The sequence below is a fragment of the Canis lupus genome, chromosome 4, assembly GCF_003254725.2.
Source record: "Canis lupus dingo isolate Sandy chromosome 4, ASM325472v2, whole genome shotgun sequence".
NCBI classification, from domain to species: Eukaryota; Metazoa; Chordata; class Mammalia; order Carnivora; family Canidae; genus Canis; species Canis lupus.
This window is the reverse complement of record NC_064246.1, coordinates 52,037,448-52,055,148: the sequence shown is the minus strand read 5'-3', so window position 1 is coordinate 52,055,148 and position 17,701 is coordinate 52,037,448. Positions and strand designations below refer to the sequence as shown.

The following is a 17,701-nucleotide window of genomic DNA, read 5'->3' as shown; positions in this document are numbered from 1 at the left end:
CATCACTGAAGGCCAAATTTGTAAAAATGGAATCTGGCTCTGGCACCCCTTCCCTAGTACGAGGAATGGCACTGTCATTCCCAGGGGCCATCAATTGGTCCTGACTCCTGTCCCTTTTCCAAAGGAAGACTTGGGAAGGGATGGAGACTTGAGGGAGGAGTCACAACCCCAAGTGCCTCCACACTGTCCTTTCCTCTGAGCTCTCAGAAGGCCAGCGCTGAGTGGCTGTGTGATAGCACGAGGCTTTCAGAAGCTAAGGTGGTGAAACTCAAGGATAGTGAGGCAGCCATCTTCTTGGGTTCGGGTCAAAGACATCTGAAATGTGAAAACTGGCTGCTTCTTTCAGGCACAGCTCCGTGGAAGGGCATTTTTAAAAGCCACGCCAAGCCCCATGAGAGGCCTGAATGCCACTAAGTGACAGTGACAACCAGTGTGGTGGTGTGGAGGAAAAGCCATAGCCTTTAGAAGTACCCAGAATGGGGTTCATATCCCAACTCTGACAGGTACTGCTTGTATGTTTTTGGATACATAGCTCAACTTTTCTGCACCGCACTTCCCTTATCTGTAAACTGGGTATAGTGACAGTCCCTTCTTTGTAAGACAGTTGTAAACATGAGTTGCAAGAACGCCTGGCACCTGGTAAGCATGGCAACGGTGGCAGGAGTAATAATGGTTTCCATGTATTACATACTAAGAACTTCAAATACATTTTCCCCATTTAATCCCCCTAAATAACCTCTGCTATTAATGCCATTTTATGGATGGAGAAACTGAGGTTCGGAGAAGTTAAAAAACTTGCCCAATGATTAGTAACTCTGAGTCCAGAACTTAAATTTGGCCAGAGCTTGTACTCCTTTAACGATTATGCTACAGTAATTTCAGTAATAATAGAAGTAGTAGAGTACGGATATTAGTACTACCTGTACCATCAGTAGTCAGTCCCTACACCCCAATGGCATTCACACTAGTAAGTGTAAATAAGAGTAACTCTACAAATAAGAATAACTATTAGCATTATTATTTCCATACCAGTAGCAGAAGTACTGTGGAGGGACACATCATTGCCATTCCTCTCCAGTGTCCCCCACCCCTGGTTCCCCAGGGTTGATAATACTGCCGCGGGTGTGTGTCTAAGACATTTGAGCCCAGACCCGACAGCCAGATTCAGGCTGTGTTAGAAGGAGCTGTCAGCACACCCTCTGGCATCTTCAAGTCAGACAACTGCTAGCCACCATGAGGGGAGCCATCTGGTGCCAAAATGGATTTTGAAAGACAAGCAAACAGGACGCTAGCTCTGCCAGATAGAAACAGAATCAAGGGAGCAGGGGATCTTCTGCCTTAACGATGAGCAGGGGCGAGGTGCCTGTCACCAGCCCATCGTTAGCACAAAAGCTATGCTGGGCACACACCGGATCCCTGTTACCCTAAGCTGCCCTGTCACTTGGCCTGTTGGCAGAATGTCCTGCCCGCCCTCTCGACAGTGGATTGCTTGCTGAAATTGAAGGCTTGACCATCTGTCGCAGGGAAGAGACGGCATCAACGGGTGCCTGGGGCCTCACACAAGCCCTTATGTGGCAAAGACGCTCTGAAGGGCCCGTTCTTTTGGGGAAAGCCAGCCTTACCCCAGGGGGAGCCTCAGGAATTCTTTCAAAGTTTCCCCTAAGTAGATGCCAAATGCCTGACCCTGTCGGATCACACTTCCTTAAAGGAACTGAGAGGAGTTAGAAGTAGGAGTTAAAAATATCCCCACTGAGAGACAGAGTTAGACGTGGCACACACATTTTGGGGATGATTTATCGGGCTGTTTTTAAGGCATTTGTAAACCAGGGACGCATGCATGTCTGCTGGCCTATGGAGAGGATCTCAGATTCCGAGGGGGTTTCTAACAAAACAGAGGTTATTGAAACTCAAAACCTCACTTTTGTCTCATGAATTGCCACATTTTGTGTGGCGGGTGTGTTTGATAAAGTGTTGTCAGGAGAAAGAGTGTGGCAGCCTTATCCCAACCGTGGGAAACAGACTGGAGGCAGGACAAAGCCCCTATTGACCCTGTAGAGTTCCAAGGAGTTCCAGAAACTCCAGGAAATAGCCCAACCAGAACCAAACTACAGTCTTTTTTGGGGAATGGAAGAGGTGAGGCAAGAAACCCAACACCCTTCTGTTAACCTTCAGTATGAATAATATCATGTTATGTTCATACAGTGTTGTATGATTCAAAGCACTTATATCTCCAGTATCTCACTAAATGCTCACAGAAGTCCTATAAATTAGGCATGCCAGGAATTATCAACCTATTTAAAGAAAAGTAAGACTCAACAAAATTAAGATATTTATCTATAGTCAAAACTAAACCCATACTCTGTATTAGTCAAAGGACTCCTTATAAGTTTTTTTTCGCATGAATCACAGGACTTTATAAATGACCTAAACTATCACTTAGGATAACTTTTTCATTATGCATATGAGAAAATTGAGAGATCAGGAGACATGATAACAGCCACAGAGTTACAATAGTTATGATAGCTAGGCCTACAATTTACATGTCCTGATTTTTAGTTGTATGATTTTTTTCAAGACAATGTTAGGTTTCCAAAAGCCAACCCAATAAGTGCTCAACACTTGAGCTATTGAACTTTTTAGTCAGCTACCTCAATTAGGAAAGTGACAGTCATAAAACTAAAAGTGACATTCTATTAAAAGTTGTGTCTGGGTTCATCAATCAGACTAATGTAGGACATTAGCCCATCATTGAACATTAACTGAACCGAACACATACATTTGCAGAACAAAATTGTTTATTCAATGGTTTACCCTTATCACATTTTCCCAACTGATACATAGTCAGTACATTGAGTCTCCTTCCTTTTTTCTTTTTTTTTTTTTTTTTTTTTTTTTTTTTGAGTCTCCTTCCATTTGACTAGCACAGTGCTAGATACCAAAGATACTTCTAGGCTCCCCCAAAAGGAAAATTCATTGATTTAGCCAACAGAACCTGATCCATCTATCCAAGGACATAAAATAACAACAAATAAAAATCATCTCTGTATTCTCAGCACATAACACAGGATTCAGAACCCAGTGGGTTTTCAGTTAATCTGTTCGACTAAACAGAATCCAGGACTTCCAAGGAGTAGAAAGAGAATGTTCTACAATAAAGACAGCAGTAGACAAGAGCTTGGATTGGAGATAAAATAATCCTGGGTAAACTTCTGCAGTTCCCTGAACCTTAGCGGCCTTATTAAAAAACATGGGCATAACAGTATTTCTCCCCAGCACCACTATGTGGCATTCATCATAATCCTAACTCTACTGTTTAATTAATTGTGTGACTTTAGACAAATCACATAATTTCTCTGTGCCTCAAATTTCTCATCTGTAAAGTGGGAGAAATACTTTAGAGGGTCACTGATAATTAAATAACATATGTGAAATGTTTAAATAGTACCCAGCATAGAGAAAGGAATAATTATTTTCATCGTCATTTATTTCTGGCAACTGCTCCCTACCCAGCACTAAGAATGTTCAGATTTTCAGATATAAAAAGTATTCTCTCTTGGAATGTTAAGGTTAAGAAAAAGAGCAAAGACCTATGTAACTGACAAGAACTGTAGGTTTCATTGAATGACCTACAAAAAGAAAAAAGAAGAAGCAAGGAGAGACAATAATGACTAGAGCGGCTTTACCCAAAGGCCAAGCAAGACACAGAAAGAAGAGAGATACCAGCTTAAACCATGGAGGACTCCAGAGAGTCAGAACTTAAGGGCACACGTGGTAAAACCAACCAGTAGGCAACAGCTTGTACATCATTAAATATTATGCAAAGCACTGTAATAGATCTAGGGTGAGCAGGTTGAGTTTTTACCTCCGCCACCCAAATTCTGAAAAAAAACCACGTTTGGATGTTTTTGCTGCTTTCATAATGTCTAGGCTAGAAAAGAAAAACATCAAGGCACACCTAAACCAGAACATAAAACCCCCATTTGCAGTCTTAAGGCTCCCCAAAAGTTCCTCTGACTTATGCCCACAGATGGTTATGTGGCAGATGATCCTTTCCAAAGATATTCAGGACACGGAGACTCACTCAGCCCCAACACAGGAAACAGCTGTGTGGAAATACTGTGGGGTCCCTTCTGTGGGAAGTTCAAGTTGCTCCCACACACACTAACTGGAGGGTAGAGAGGGAAATGCCTCATGAATCAAAGGGCCTTTTTGGAGTCCTCTCCATAGACTGCCCCATCATCTTTGCTTTGACAACGCTGTACAGAACCGCCTGCCCTCATGACCAAATCCACTGCCCAGATATAACCGAGAAAGGCTTTCCAGGAGTACCAGCATTCTCCCAAATTGAAAATATTTAACCAGAAAGCAGCTATCCCTACCCAGACCTCTCAAGCTGCCAGAGGCTTTTTCAGAAACACCATCACTACCCCATGGTCACCCTCCACAGAGAGGTAAACAAGAGTCCCATGGTCACGGCCATGAAAAATAGATCTCCCTTGAAAACAGGGGAGTCAAAACAGCTAGAAAGAAAAAACTCTATTTTCAATGTCAACATTTTGGGTTCCTCATACACAGAAGAAGTTGTAGAGTACAGTTCATCCATGTGAAAATATGATACCCGTAAGTCTGCCAAAATCCCAAGGATGCCACAAGGGCAGGCTGAGGAGGCCAAACCTTTGTAAGGGCAAAGGGTTCTCACCACCAGGCTGACCTTTCCTTTTCTGATGTTAAACTGCACTATTGGGAGAGCATCTGCCTTGACTCAAACCACTGCAGTTCTGTTTGAAAGGCAAGGAAGGAGGAAAGAGAGAAATAAGATCACGAAGGGGACTCTTTGCAGACGAAGCAAATTCTCTTCTCTCTCCCCACCGTAGAAGGTGGAATTGTCCCAAGTTGTGGCACTATCTTGGGGATCCCAGGGGGAGAGCATGTGGCTGCCCGTATTACGGGCCACTGACTTCAAGGAGTTTACTTTTTCTCCTGGCCAAGATCCCTCAGATCTTGGGCATTTCTGGAAAGTGTTCTCAGTCTGCAGGGATGAGCATGATCAACTTGTTAAGCATTTGTTACCTCAGAGTTTGGCCTTGATGGAAGGACATAATTAGTGGCAAGAATTTACAAAAAAAAAAAAAAAAAAAAAAAGGTGTTGGGATAGAATAGCAGCAGACGAAAGAATTTAAAAATAGCTTTTAAAAAAAGGATGCACTATAAATGAGTCTCCTCATGCTAGATGTCAAATCTGAAAGCTAGGAAAAAGCATCAGGATAGTGAAAAGGGAAAGAGGGGGACATATAACCATTGGCCAGCAGGGGAAGAATAAATTGCAATTCTTTAGAAATGACACAGGGAAGAGAAGTCAGAGCAAGGGTGCTGCCGCTTAAGACCTACTGCTGCAAGGTTTGAATGGAAATTAAGTGAGAAAGTCTGACACGTCCAAGGAATTGTAAGCTTATGTGTTGTAGAGAAGGTGTTCGTCTTCAGGGATACTCTTTCACAAAGATTACTCAAGTGCCGAGTGTTTCTTGCCAAAAATGCATGCAGGTACAAACACTGGCCCTTGGCAGACATTTGAAGTCATCCTAAGAGACTGTTTTGCAGCAGGAATGAAGGCAGAGAACAAACTCAAGTGTATGTTTGTCCTTCTCAGGGCTGGGGACAAACTAAGGACATATTCATCTTAAGCCGTTTTCATTACAAGGAGCATGATGGGCAAGGAATCACCCAGCACAGAACTCCTGCAGACCAAGGGACAGGATTTGAAACAGGCATCAGGTATTGGGATCCTGGGTCACTAGTACAAGGCTGGAAAAGAGGCAAATACAAGCAGTAACGTTGCTTTAATAACAGTGACGCACTCCAACAAGCCAAGCATAAAAAGTGAGATAGGGAGTCTCACTCAATGCCTCAACTTAGTAGTTATTATAGCAAACACATGAATAAACACTGTGGGGTCCCTGTTCTTAGTGCTTTACATGTATTAATTCACAACAACCCTATGAAGTACTAACTCTATTCTCATCTCAACGATACTGAGATACTGAGATATAGTACTTAGGTAATTTGCCCAAGATTTCCTATCTAGCAAGTGGTAGAGCTTGGATTTAAATGCACACAGTTTGGCTTCAAAGTCCACATCCATTAAACTACAGTCCTTTGTATTTATACATATTATATTATAGCAGTACAGATCATTGACCATATCTGACTATACTTGTATCACTTTCAGATTCATTCAAAATGAGAAAAAAAAGTCAGCATAAAAATGTCTGGTATTGTCACTAGAATATTCCCAATTACAAATTTTAATGTGTTTCAATTTTGCCCATGACCACTTTCGCCTATTTCAAATGCATTTTAACTATAATGAAGGCCCAGTCAGTGAGTGGGTCTGGTAATAGAGCCAAACCGAATTTGGAGAATGATGGCTAAAGCAAAACCAATATAATCTGGGTCTCTTGGGAGAAGTCAATGAACATCATTTCAAGGGTTTATTTATATATTATGTAGATACCAGTCCCATAAGTCACTATCTTTGAGTGACTTTTTCACACATAGAAAGCCACAGGTTGAAAATCAAAGGCTTTTGATACCCCTCTGTTTAACACCTACGTGTTTAAGATTTTAAAGCAGACTCATTTAGAATCTGATGTTAGAATTTCACTTTTCCTCCTAGGTACTCAAAAGGTTTCGATATTAATGTCCCCCGTGGAGGTGATAGATGTCAGAGAGAGATCAAAAGGTTTAAGTTCATAGTAACGGAAGCATGTGGGTTTTTTTCTGGATGCTCAACTCTTTCTTCAAGATGTTATAAAGTATGAACATTCAGTGTCATTCATTTAGTCAACCAACAGATTTCCCTCCAGAGCTTAATATGTACCAATTCTTCCCCTTTAATACCAGTTGTATTGAGATCACAATTACTTTGGTTCAAGTTTTCCTCCAGAAGAAAGATAAGACAGAGGAAAGCATTTAAAATCAAACTTCCAGGAAAACTTTTGGACTCTGAGGATGACAGAGTATTCGAGCATTTTCCAAGAAAGGTTGAATACCCATGAATCAGGGAATCTTTCAAAGTTCCTATAGGTGTTAAGATTCTACTTTTCCAGACACATTGGCCTCCTCTTGCCTCCCAGCATTCTTTGCTTCAATCACATTGAGTTACATCCTGTCCCCTGAACATAAAGTTTCCTTCCTGCTTTCACCATAGGCTGCCTTCCTGGGTCTAAAATGCCTTCCCTGCTTCCACACCATCTGAGTTTCCCATAATTCTACTTACCCTTCCCGATGCAGTGTACATGCCCTGAGCCCATGAAACCTTCCCAAATACCCCAGCTAGAATTAACCACTTTTTCTCTCCACTCTATTACAGCTCCTGTCACAATTGTCTTCACATCTTGTACTCCAGTTAGTTAAGTAATCACATGACTCTCCATGACACTACAGACACTTTTAGAGTCCCATTCTGTTCCTCATAGACCTAGTATGGCTGCATACAGAAACGGAAAATGAATGTCTGATTTAAATTGACTGTAAATATGAATGGCAGTAACTTTGAATCATGGCACAAAGATTCTTTCTTTCCTCTTTCTATTTTTTCCTATATTTTCTGAATTTTCTATAAATTGGATTACTTTAAGAAAAAGAATCAACCTTATTGTTATAAAAATTGAAGTAAGTATCATTCAGCATAGAACCTAGGAAATGTTGCCCCCATACTGTGATGGATAAATTAAGAACTAAAAATGATGAGTGTCTTCACCAAAGTCTTTATGCTCTAGATTTGCCAGTTAATTCAAATGAGAATAGTTAAGAGCCATCCATCTCACACTTTGTAAAATGTAGATCATTTATTAGTTTCACGTATGCATAATTCATAAAAGACTATCAACTGGGCAGACTCCACACTATTGATGTCCTCAACTTCCTACTTTAAAAAAATCTCGACATCAAAATATTATCTCTAAGTTAAACTTTCCATTGTTCTTAAAGCATTTAAGCGTAACCCAGAGGGACAAAAGGACATGTAACTAATAATATGAAATGGATCTCCTCTCTCTAAAATTCTACATACCCTTCTGATGACTTTGTTGAAATACAGTGATTAAGCTCTTTATGGTTTGCTATTTCTTGGTTCAGCCTACTTCCTTAAGTCATCCATTTATTCATTCAGTCCATCTTTCATCCAGTAAGTATTTACTAAGCACCTACTATGGACTAAGCACAAGCATAGAGACAACTTTTTCCCTGTCCTTATGGAAGCTCACCAAAATATACTTTCTGGATCACTGGCATCAGAATTATCAGGGAATTTGCCCTGGTTAGGAGGTAAGGTACTCAAATAATTTTTAGGGACATTGAACCTTGAGAATCAATATCCAATTTATACTTTAAAAATCAACAGTAATGTCAATACCATGTAATAAACACAATGATGGTGTTATGCATCAGAAATACTTAACTGCAGAGAAAGGATAAACATCTAATTGTGTGTCATGGAAACTGAACACAAAAACTCATGTCAAATCACCTCTGAGTAAAAAGAAAAATTAAATTTCTTCACCCATTCTACTTTATCTCCAGCACAAGCCACAGAAAAGAAAGGAGTTTCTGGTTGCCAGAGTAAGCTGATATTTGACAACTTTTTGCTTCAAAGAAAAGAAACAAGCTTACTTTTCTACCAGAAAGATAAAAAATAAAAGAAAAAAGCCATCAGCTAAAAATCTGTGTCCCAAGAGGAAAAGTATAGTCTTGCTAAAGATGAAAATTGTTTTTGAAACCTGCTGAAATCATCAGCACCCTTTCAAAAATCCACTTCATTTGTCTGTTCACTTTTCTGGACACACCTTCCCTGATCCCAATCTCAGCACCATCATGCACTGCCCCCCATCCTCTGGGCTCACACACCATTGGGGATAATAAATTTAATTTGAGCAATGGCTTTCATGGAAAAAAAAATTACTGCATTCCAACAAGTCACACAAGCTGAGTTCAGACAAAAACAAGTGACTCCTTAATTTGGATTTAAAGCTCAGGATCAGTCTCCAAATAAAAATGACCAGTGAGCATTATGCCCACAGAGCACTGACAATAATCTCATGAGCTCCAAATTATTCCAGTTTATATTATAATGATCCAATAAGTCTGCGTGTTCTAGTCCATAAAAATTTAAGAAGAAATTTATCATTTTAAAATCATAATGCAAAATAGAGTCTGACACTTTATTAAGCACTATTTATCATGATATCATGAGGATGCTGATGGGAAAATGAAACTAAAGCAATATTGTAGACCAACAATGACACAATTTAGTCTTTCTGGGGGTGCTTTGTACTCACAGGTCATACCCCCTTGCCCTCCCTACCATGTGTCACTCTTTAACAGCTTAAATCAGAAGCATTGGAAATGAAACTCCAGAGAAGCTTTTATCATGAAAATTGCTCAAAAACTTAATAAAACAAACCCACTAGAATGGGTTGAGACCTTAGAAATCTTCTAGTGCAGATATTCTTAACCTAGAGTCCATGGGTAATCTACTGGAATTCTTGAACACCAGAACATTGAATCCAAATTTTTGCACACATGTTTCTGCAAAATGGGTCCAGAGTTTTCACAGGTTGTGGAAGAAGTCTGTGAGCTGACTGCCCAGAATCCATTTTCCCCTTTTTTCATAACTGTCTTCTATTCTCCTTTTGGAAAACTTCCTCCCCTTCATTCAAGAGTCCTTGTATTTCAGCAGCACAAACTCATTCCAAGCCTGGACAAGAGTGCTGCTTGTGATCTGGGTCTGGCTAGTCACAATATCACATCCTCCAACTATGTAATTGCCTTAGAGATAGACATGTGACCTAAATCAAGCCAATCAGGCCCAATCCAAGCTAGTCACAGGATATTTGTTTGAGTGGCCAGAAAACAGTTGATAGTTGGGTCCTGGTTTACTAGAGTTGAACCCAGAAAGATAATAAGGCTGGGTTGCTTACAAACTCTATACTTAAAAAGGAGTCCATAATAGAATATAATCCATTGCCCTATCTGATAGAGATCATAGGACAAGGAACTGGGATAGGTGGCGAGGAGAGAAGACAGGGAGAGCTAATATCAGACAATGCCCTCCACAAAAGGTAGAAAGATGAAGATGGAATTACCGACACAATGGTTAAGTGGAGAAGGGAGCAGAAGGGAAGGGTCTCAAAAAGGTATGTAAAAGAGAAAGGATACTCTATCTATTGAGCCCTGGTAATTTTAGACTATATAACTGCAACATCCTATGGCTTCCTCCTAAGTCATATATATCTATATTAGTCTATATAAGATACAGATATAGATATATTCTAAGTAGGAACTATCAATGCATCAACGAGGCTGTGTATATAACCACAGATAGTACCAGGAGCTATATGAATGGAAGAGTAAATATCTTGTCTACAATGGACAGCCTTGGCTATTCTCCAGCCAACTGACTCCGGAGAGTATATAAAGATAGTTTTGCCAGAGACTCTCATTTCAAGAGAAGCTGGAAATACATACTGCTAAGTGTGAAACTTGCCAGTCTTCCAGAAGACATAAGGGCCAGACAAAACAAATCTAGAAAAGTTTGCATCTCTTGTTGTAAACTGTAATAACCAAAGTAGTAGCAACTCATTTGCCTGTGTGGCCAGCGTGGGACTTCTTCATGTCCATCTTCAAGTTTTAAAAAATTATACTATAAGAAGAACCCCTGTGGCTCCACTAAATGAGATTCTTCTCCTTAAAAATAACAAAAGTAGTTCTTGCTTTTAAAGTAATGGCATGTTTTCTTTTGTTTTGCTATTTCTCAGCATCCTTGTCACCTGAAATCCAGATGTGGTAAAGCTTGATTTTCTCCCAGGCCTTTGGCAGCTGACGTGTTGGGTAAAGCGAGAGGTTGGGAAGAGTGTCTGCAGCCAAAAGCAAAAGTGAAGGCAAGGCATATTCACCAGCATGAAGCTGTCCACGGACAGTGAAGACAGACAGGGAAAACCTCCCATGCCTGCCTCTTCACAGCTGGATTTCCCAGGGTACTTAATTCAATCAGAAACAGTAAGTTTTAGTAGCATTTTACAACCAATTAACCATGCAGGAAAAAAACCACTTGACTCTGTGCCTTCCTCCTGGCTTCTGAAGAGTCTGTGGCCTCAAAAGTCAGCAATTTGGAACTTTCTCTATGAAAGAAGACACCATCAGCCCAGTACAAGCAACTCTTCTTCCTTCTTATACTTAATGGGAGGACACTTGAATCTGGTCAGGCCTCATTGGCATAATAATCACTCCCATTTTTAATATGAAAAGCTCCCATTTCACTCAGGGTGGGCCAGTCACAGGCATTTACAGGAATCATTCCATAAGCACATTAGTTAGGTAGTAATAATATCCCCACTTCACAGAGTATATTCATACTCAGGCCAGAGAGATTGGTGAAAGAGACCAATCATAAATGGCAGAACTGGGATCTGAGGTCAGAATACAGTTTATAACAGGGAGCAAGACTATATTATTGGGCTCACTACTTATCCTTGTACCCAGTTAGAAATTAAACTATGTGATTAGAGCATGCTTCTGGTATTATAAGGATAAATCTCTTTGGATGAAAAAGACATATTCAAATTTGTGCAAAGTTCTATTAGTAATTATTCTTCTCTAAATCAACAGTTTAAAAAAAATAGGCTATAGTTTTAAAACCATGTTTCAGGGACGCCTGGGTGGCTCAGTGGTTGAGCGTCTGCCTTTGGCCTGGGGTGTGATACTGGAGTCCTGGGATCGAGTCCCGCGTCGGGCTCCCTGCATGAAGCCTGGTTCTCCTCTCTCTGCCTGTGTCTCTGCCTTTCTCTCTGTGTGTCTCATGAATAAATAAATAAAATCTTTAAAAAAATAAAATAAAAATAAAACCATTCTTCACTTAGAAAATATTTATTGGGATCCCTGGGTGGTGCAGCGGTTTGGCACCTGCCTTTGGCCTGGGGCGCGATCCTGGAGACCCGGGATCGAATCCCACGTCGGGCTCCCTGCATGGAGCCTGCTTCTCCCTCTGCCTGTGTCTCTGCCTCTCTGTCTCTCTGTGTGTGACTGTCATGAATAAATAAATAAAATCTTTTAAAAAATATTTATTTTCTAACTTTTATTCAATTAATCTTTAAAAAAATTCTTGAAGGATGTGGTATGGGTGGGCAAAGTCACCCCCATTTGATAGATGAGTCTACTGAGCTCAAAGAGGTCAAGTGGTATGGCCAAAGTCATTCAGCTAATTAGTAGGAGCCTCTGTTCCAATTCTTAAGCACTCCAGTTGTGGGGGCTTCCTCTCACTTCCAAAAACATGCCAAGCTTTTTCCCACTCTGGCCCTGAAATGATCTGACCTTAGTTCTTTCTCATCTTTTAGGTTTCCCTTAGACAACATTTCCCCAGGGATGCCTTCCCTGCATCCTTTCTCAACAGGCCCCCGTTAGTCCCCAGAACCTGACAGCACTTGGCATCTGGCAATCAAGTATTTGCTAAATGAATGAACAAGTAAGTGTGTGGATGCCTGAAGGGTTTCCAATTTTCTGATTTTTCTAACTTATAATAATGACTAAGTGACAGGACTTTCTCCTTAGCATTTCTAGCCAGATCCCCTTGTAGACCGATGGATGAAAGTGGATCTGGCCCCAGCAAAATTTAAGCACCCACTTGTTGAATTGAGACCATGATGGGACCTCCCTGCGGAAAAACAGACAGACTTGCTCTTTAACCTCTTTCCTAGTTGACTCAAAGCTAGATTCTTAAGTATGGAAAGAAGACCCACACAACAGCAGAAAGAGAAATAAAATGGTGATAAATGACTGGTTTCCCACTAAAGCAAAAGCGCAGGGGTTAGGCTGAGGGGAGGCTGCAGATGGGTTTGAAAGGCTGCAGGAAAGGTCCCTACCTAGGTCCTCCCCCTGAGTTTTCATCTGTCACACCAGGATCTGCTGCTGATGGCAGCCATGTGCAACAAAGAGGCCTCTGTCTGAAACCTGATACCACTCCCCCACCCCCAATCAGGGCCCAGAGCTGTGAAGAGAGAGCAGTGGGTCTGCTGGAACTCTAGTCTACTTCCAGATCCATTTCCCTGAACCCACAGTGTATTTTGAGTCTTATTCTAATAAAGAAGGCTCTTCCCTTACAAAGATAATGATGATGATAAATTGTTCTCAAAGGGAGACACAGCCTGGGAAAATAGGAGATTTCATGTATTTTTCCTTGAACTCTGGGATCAAGTTTGCATGCGAGCTCTAATGTGATGATTCTTAACCAAGATGACTCAGGACACAATTTTCCTTCTGCCCATGGCTGATTTTCTTTTTAAGGGAAAGACTGCTCCCACATAGCCTAGTTGAATACTTTACCAAGTGTTAGGCTTTAGAAGAGGAGTCACGAGTAAAAGCATAGCTAATGTTAAGTGAGTAGTTACTATGTGCCATGTACTGTGCTTCATGCATACTTTGTTTTTATCCTCACTGTAGCCCTGGCATCCCCCACCCTCCACCCCTGTGCCAATTCTCCAAGAAAACAGCGAATCACAGAGAGATTAAGTAACTTGCCTACCAACAGACAGCTCATGACAAGTATAGGTAAGACTTAAATGCAGTCTCCCTTAGTCAGCCTGTGTTCTGAGAGCTGGAACAAGGCTCTCCAGGAACCCAGGTTCTCTGTGCTACTGGGAGATGCACTAACTAATATGCTCTGGCACCTACCGGATTGTTCTCAGTCCTGAGACTCTGTGTGCTAAAAACTGCATATGCCTGTCCATTAAAAAAAATTTTTTTAAAGCCTCCTTCCACTTCTGTAGCACCCATTTCCTTCAGGATCTGGATCAAACCTACCCCTATGACTTTTTTTTTTTCCTCCCAGTCTGCCTCCCAGCTTCTGTTGCGGCCACACGGGACCACTTCTCCTTCCCCTCCACACTGTATCTGCTTTGCCAACTCTTCATCTTTACACATGCTGCAGCTCTGTCGTAGCATAATTCCTCTTTACCTCTCCCATCCTTGTCATCTAAACAACTACTTAACAGTCAAGACCAAGTTCAAATATACCTTGCACTGGGACACCGCCCTGACTCTCCCAAATAGCCCTGAAATTCTCTCCTCTGTTTTCCCACCATAATTATAACATTGCAAGCAATCAAACTTTTGTTTCTCTGTTGCCCTAACACAATTTCTCACTCATTTATGATGACATAAATTTTTGTAAGATTAAAGTCCTGAAGTCTGAAATTTCACCAACATTCCAAGTACAATCTTTTTTTTTTTTTTTTTTTTTTTTGGTGCTATTAGTCGTTGTACTAGAATCCTTCACTGGGCTATTTATACTCTTGAATTGCTCACATTTCTTCCCTTAGGAACCAAAAGTAAAGGCAAGCGTAAGTGCTTCTGTGCCTCGAGTAAGACAGTCCATTCACCAACAGTCTCATGACGGTGTCGGTTAGTGGTTTTCTACACTAAACATGGAGAGTGTTAAAAAAATCCATTTAACTGTGATTTCTTGCTTTTTGCTAGAAAGCTTTATAAGTAGTTTCTTGGTCTCACCTAGTGGAAGGGTCACTGCTTTAGCTGGGATTGTGACAAGCCTCCGCAGAATTAGAGTACTTTATTATCACATTAGTACTGGAAAAAGTCACATAATTAACAGAATTTATCCTCATTTACTCTGTAAAAGCACTAATATTCAATCTCTCTGCCTCTGTTTAATTACTTTCCTTAACACAACTTCTTTTTTTCCAGGTTGACCCTTCCTGGGCTCATCTACAGAAATGTGTTAAAACTTTTTCTCCCTCTACTCCATTTAAGATGCTAGACTTTATTCATTTGAATAAGCATAAAAGGCACACCAGGGTCTGTCATAGTTCACACAATGCTTTTGAATTAGCAACCGTAACGGTGTCATACTTTTGTGGAGATCCTCTGTTCAGAGTAAGTGATGACAGCCACCAGAATTGCTGTTAATTGTAATATGACACTGGCATTACACTGTGTGCTAGCTAGTGGTAAACTAGCATTAGTTCAGGTGCCTAAGAAATTCAGAAGCTGAGACGCTGCAATTTTTTAAAAAGAACAGTAGACCCGTCTGACATAGGCTGCCTTCTCAAGTAACACTTATTCAGACCTGTTTGCTCAAGAGGGTGGGAGGAACACACACACACACACACACACACATACACACATATGCTCACATATACACGCTCACATGTGCATACATCAAAATAAATTCCCCATTAAACAACAAAATCATCATCAAACAAATCTGGGAGGTGTTGCACTTGCTCTTTCTCTTGATTTTTTTCTTATAAAGGCAGCAAAGTCATAAAGTAAAGAAACCATGGTTTAAATAACAAACATTTAGTAGAGGCTGAACTTCTGCTCCCTTTTTCTGGAACACAGATAATATATCATGCCTTTGTATTTCATGTTGAGACGTCCACAGTCTGGTCAGGAAGATGGGGGCTGGGAAGAAAGGAGCAGATCTTGGGTGTTGAATAGTTAAATTAATTTATTGATAACAGGAGGTAAGCCCTTCCTGATGAGGTCAGGGGTAGGGTCAGGTGAGTGACAGAAGACAATGGGTCAAATGGGCCATTGGTCCTGGTTCCTTAGATATTAAGCTCCAGGCACTGAGGATACAGACAGCCTTCTCCTGTCTGGGACACATGGGTGGCCTAAGAGATATCCACAGCAATCATCTTCCCTTTTGCCTATCAAGAGAAGAATCAGTCCTGTTCCATTTTCCCTGAGATACATCTCAGCTGTAATGTGAAAAAATAGCATACGAGAAGTCCTTCTCATCTATCCTCCATTTTATCCAAGTGACATGCAGTAAACTCTATTGGTCTTTATCTCAAAATAGAATAACCTTATGATCCTGCAAACATAATATGTATGACCCATGTTCACTGGGAAAGAAGAGTCTTCTCCAACCTCCAAGTTTTAGTTCCATCGTTTCTTTTTCCTATGATGCCTTTCTCTCCCTTTTAAAGTCCCTCCATCCTTCCAGGTCTGACTAAGAATTCTTCTTCCAGTAAGACTGCCCAGATTCTTCCATTTAGATTTCAGGTCTTGTTCCTCCAGCCACCTAAAGCAATCAAGGTCTGAAGGTGTCTTTCTTATTGCACTTCCCAAGGTCATTTTATATTTAGGTTATGTAGGCATGAATCTGATTGGATCACTTGGCTGTGAACCAATGTGAAGGGATTATGGGGGTTAAGGCTTTGCCTAAGCTCAGGGACCATATTCCTGGTTGAAACTGATTAATTTATAGTTTACTCCAAAGCTACCCTTCTCTTAATTTTGGGTCAGATGCTCCATCATTCCCTGAAAGTTTGCTAGCTAATTCCCATCTCCAAGCTGCTAAATGTGCTGTCCCCACTGCTTGAAACTGTCTACTCAAAAGGAAACAAAATCCATTCTTTAAGGCTGACACCAAAGCCTCCTTGACCACATTGGCCAAAACCATAAGGTAACAACTTCTAAGGTAGATATTATTAGTAGTCCATTTGTCTGAGGTCACCAATCTAGTAAGTGAGAGAATCTGGATTCACACCCAGGGGTAACTAAGGCCTATATAATGTTCTCTTTCACTAAATAATTTGTATCCAGCTTATCACTATTCAAAATGTATTCAAGATGTTTGTGGAGGGTGCTTTCCCTTGCCTGCCTACTCACCCTAGTTCTCAGGTATAGGAATGAGGATGTGAAGTAGAAAAAATGGCCCCATTCAGAGTCTGGAGACATGCCACCATCATGTGGAAAGGAGCCATCTCTCATAGTTTCCACTGCCAACGGACTTGGCCACCATCTTGGCGTGGTTCTCTTTGGTGCCACTAAGCACTTATCACCCTTAGAAGGACAAGGAAACCCTCTCAGTTTTTTGACTCCCTCACAGCCATCCTTTTCTCAGTCCACGTGGTCAGCTTGAATTTTAAAAGGGTTATTGCAATGCTTTGCGAGATAGATAAGTGACATTTCTGATTGCTTAGGGGCACCTGTTTTTGGCTCCCCTTCACTCCTGGCCCATGGAATATCCTATGTCTACACCACATGCATATCTCAGGGCATAAACACCTTTGCCTTAGAACCCTGGCATTGTCATCATTATCTCCACCCCCAATGCCCTGCACAGAGGCAAACTCCAGGGCCTCTCATCCTCAGCTGTTCCACCATGTCAGTTTCATAGGCAGCAGGACACACATTCCAGAGTCGGGTGGATTAACCTCCAAGATGACACTCAGTTTTAGCTTTAGCCTCCCTAAATCCTCAACAAAAACTTTAACAGCCAGATCTGATTTAGGACCTTAACTGTAAATCTCCTCTCTTCTCATGCACTCACTAAAGGGATGAGTAGGGTCAGTTCAGACCTTTTCTAGTCATTTGTCCCCATTGTTTCCTGGAGAATTCAATGGGTGATGGGTAAGAACTTTCGTCATCACGAGCCTCATTTAAAGGCAAGATAAAAAAGAAAAAAAAAAAAGAAGAAGAAGAAGAAACTAGAGGGTGGGGAGAAACATTATTAAATGCTTTCCATGACATGGTAAGCACAGAATATGAAACATCGATGGGAATTTATAAAAAGATTTGAAGCAACATCATTCATTTATAGAAATGAAGCCAACTTGCTAAAATGTTAAAAACAGCAGTAACCAAATTTGTACTCAATTCTTAGAGCCTTGTTGATCAGCGA

The 17,701-nt window shown here is 41.0% G+C and overlaps 1 protein-coding gene and 1 long non-coding RNA gene across 11 annotated transcripts in view; one reads left to right on the top strand and one right to left on the bottom strand.

The window, feature by feature from the left end:
- The window catches only part of LOC112651340 (uncharacterized), a 28,960-nt gene extending 14,759 nt beyond the window's left edge, over window positions 1-14,201 (top strand). For 2 of the 3 annotated variants that reach the window (XR_004815418.2, XR_007410270.1), the window contains exons 3-4: window positions 5,648-5,772; window positions 10,815-12,067. This is a non-coding gene — a long non-coding RNA (uncharacterized LOC112651340). Of the gene's footprint in view, window positions 1-5,647; window positions 5,773-10,814; window positions 12,068-12,389; window positions 12,518-13,491 lie in introns of those variants that run through there. The other variant, XR_007410271.1, reaches the window with a different exon arrangement.
- Window positions 1-17,701, bottom strand: part of EBF1 (EBF transcription factor 1) — a 386,065-nt gene that overhangs the window by 141,383 nt on the left and 226,981 nt on the right. The gene's annotated exons all lie outside the window — the stretch shown is intronic.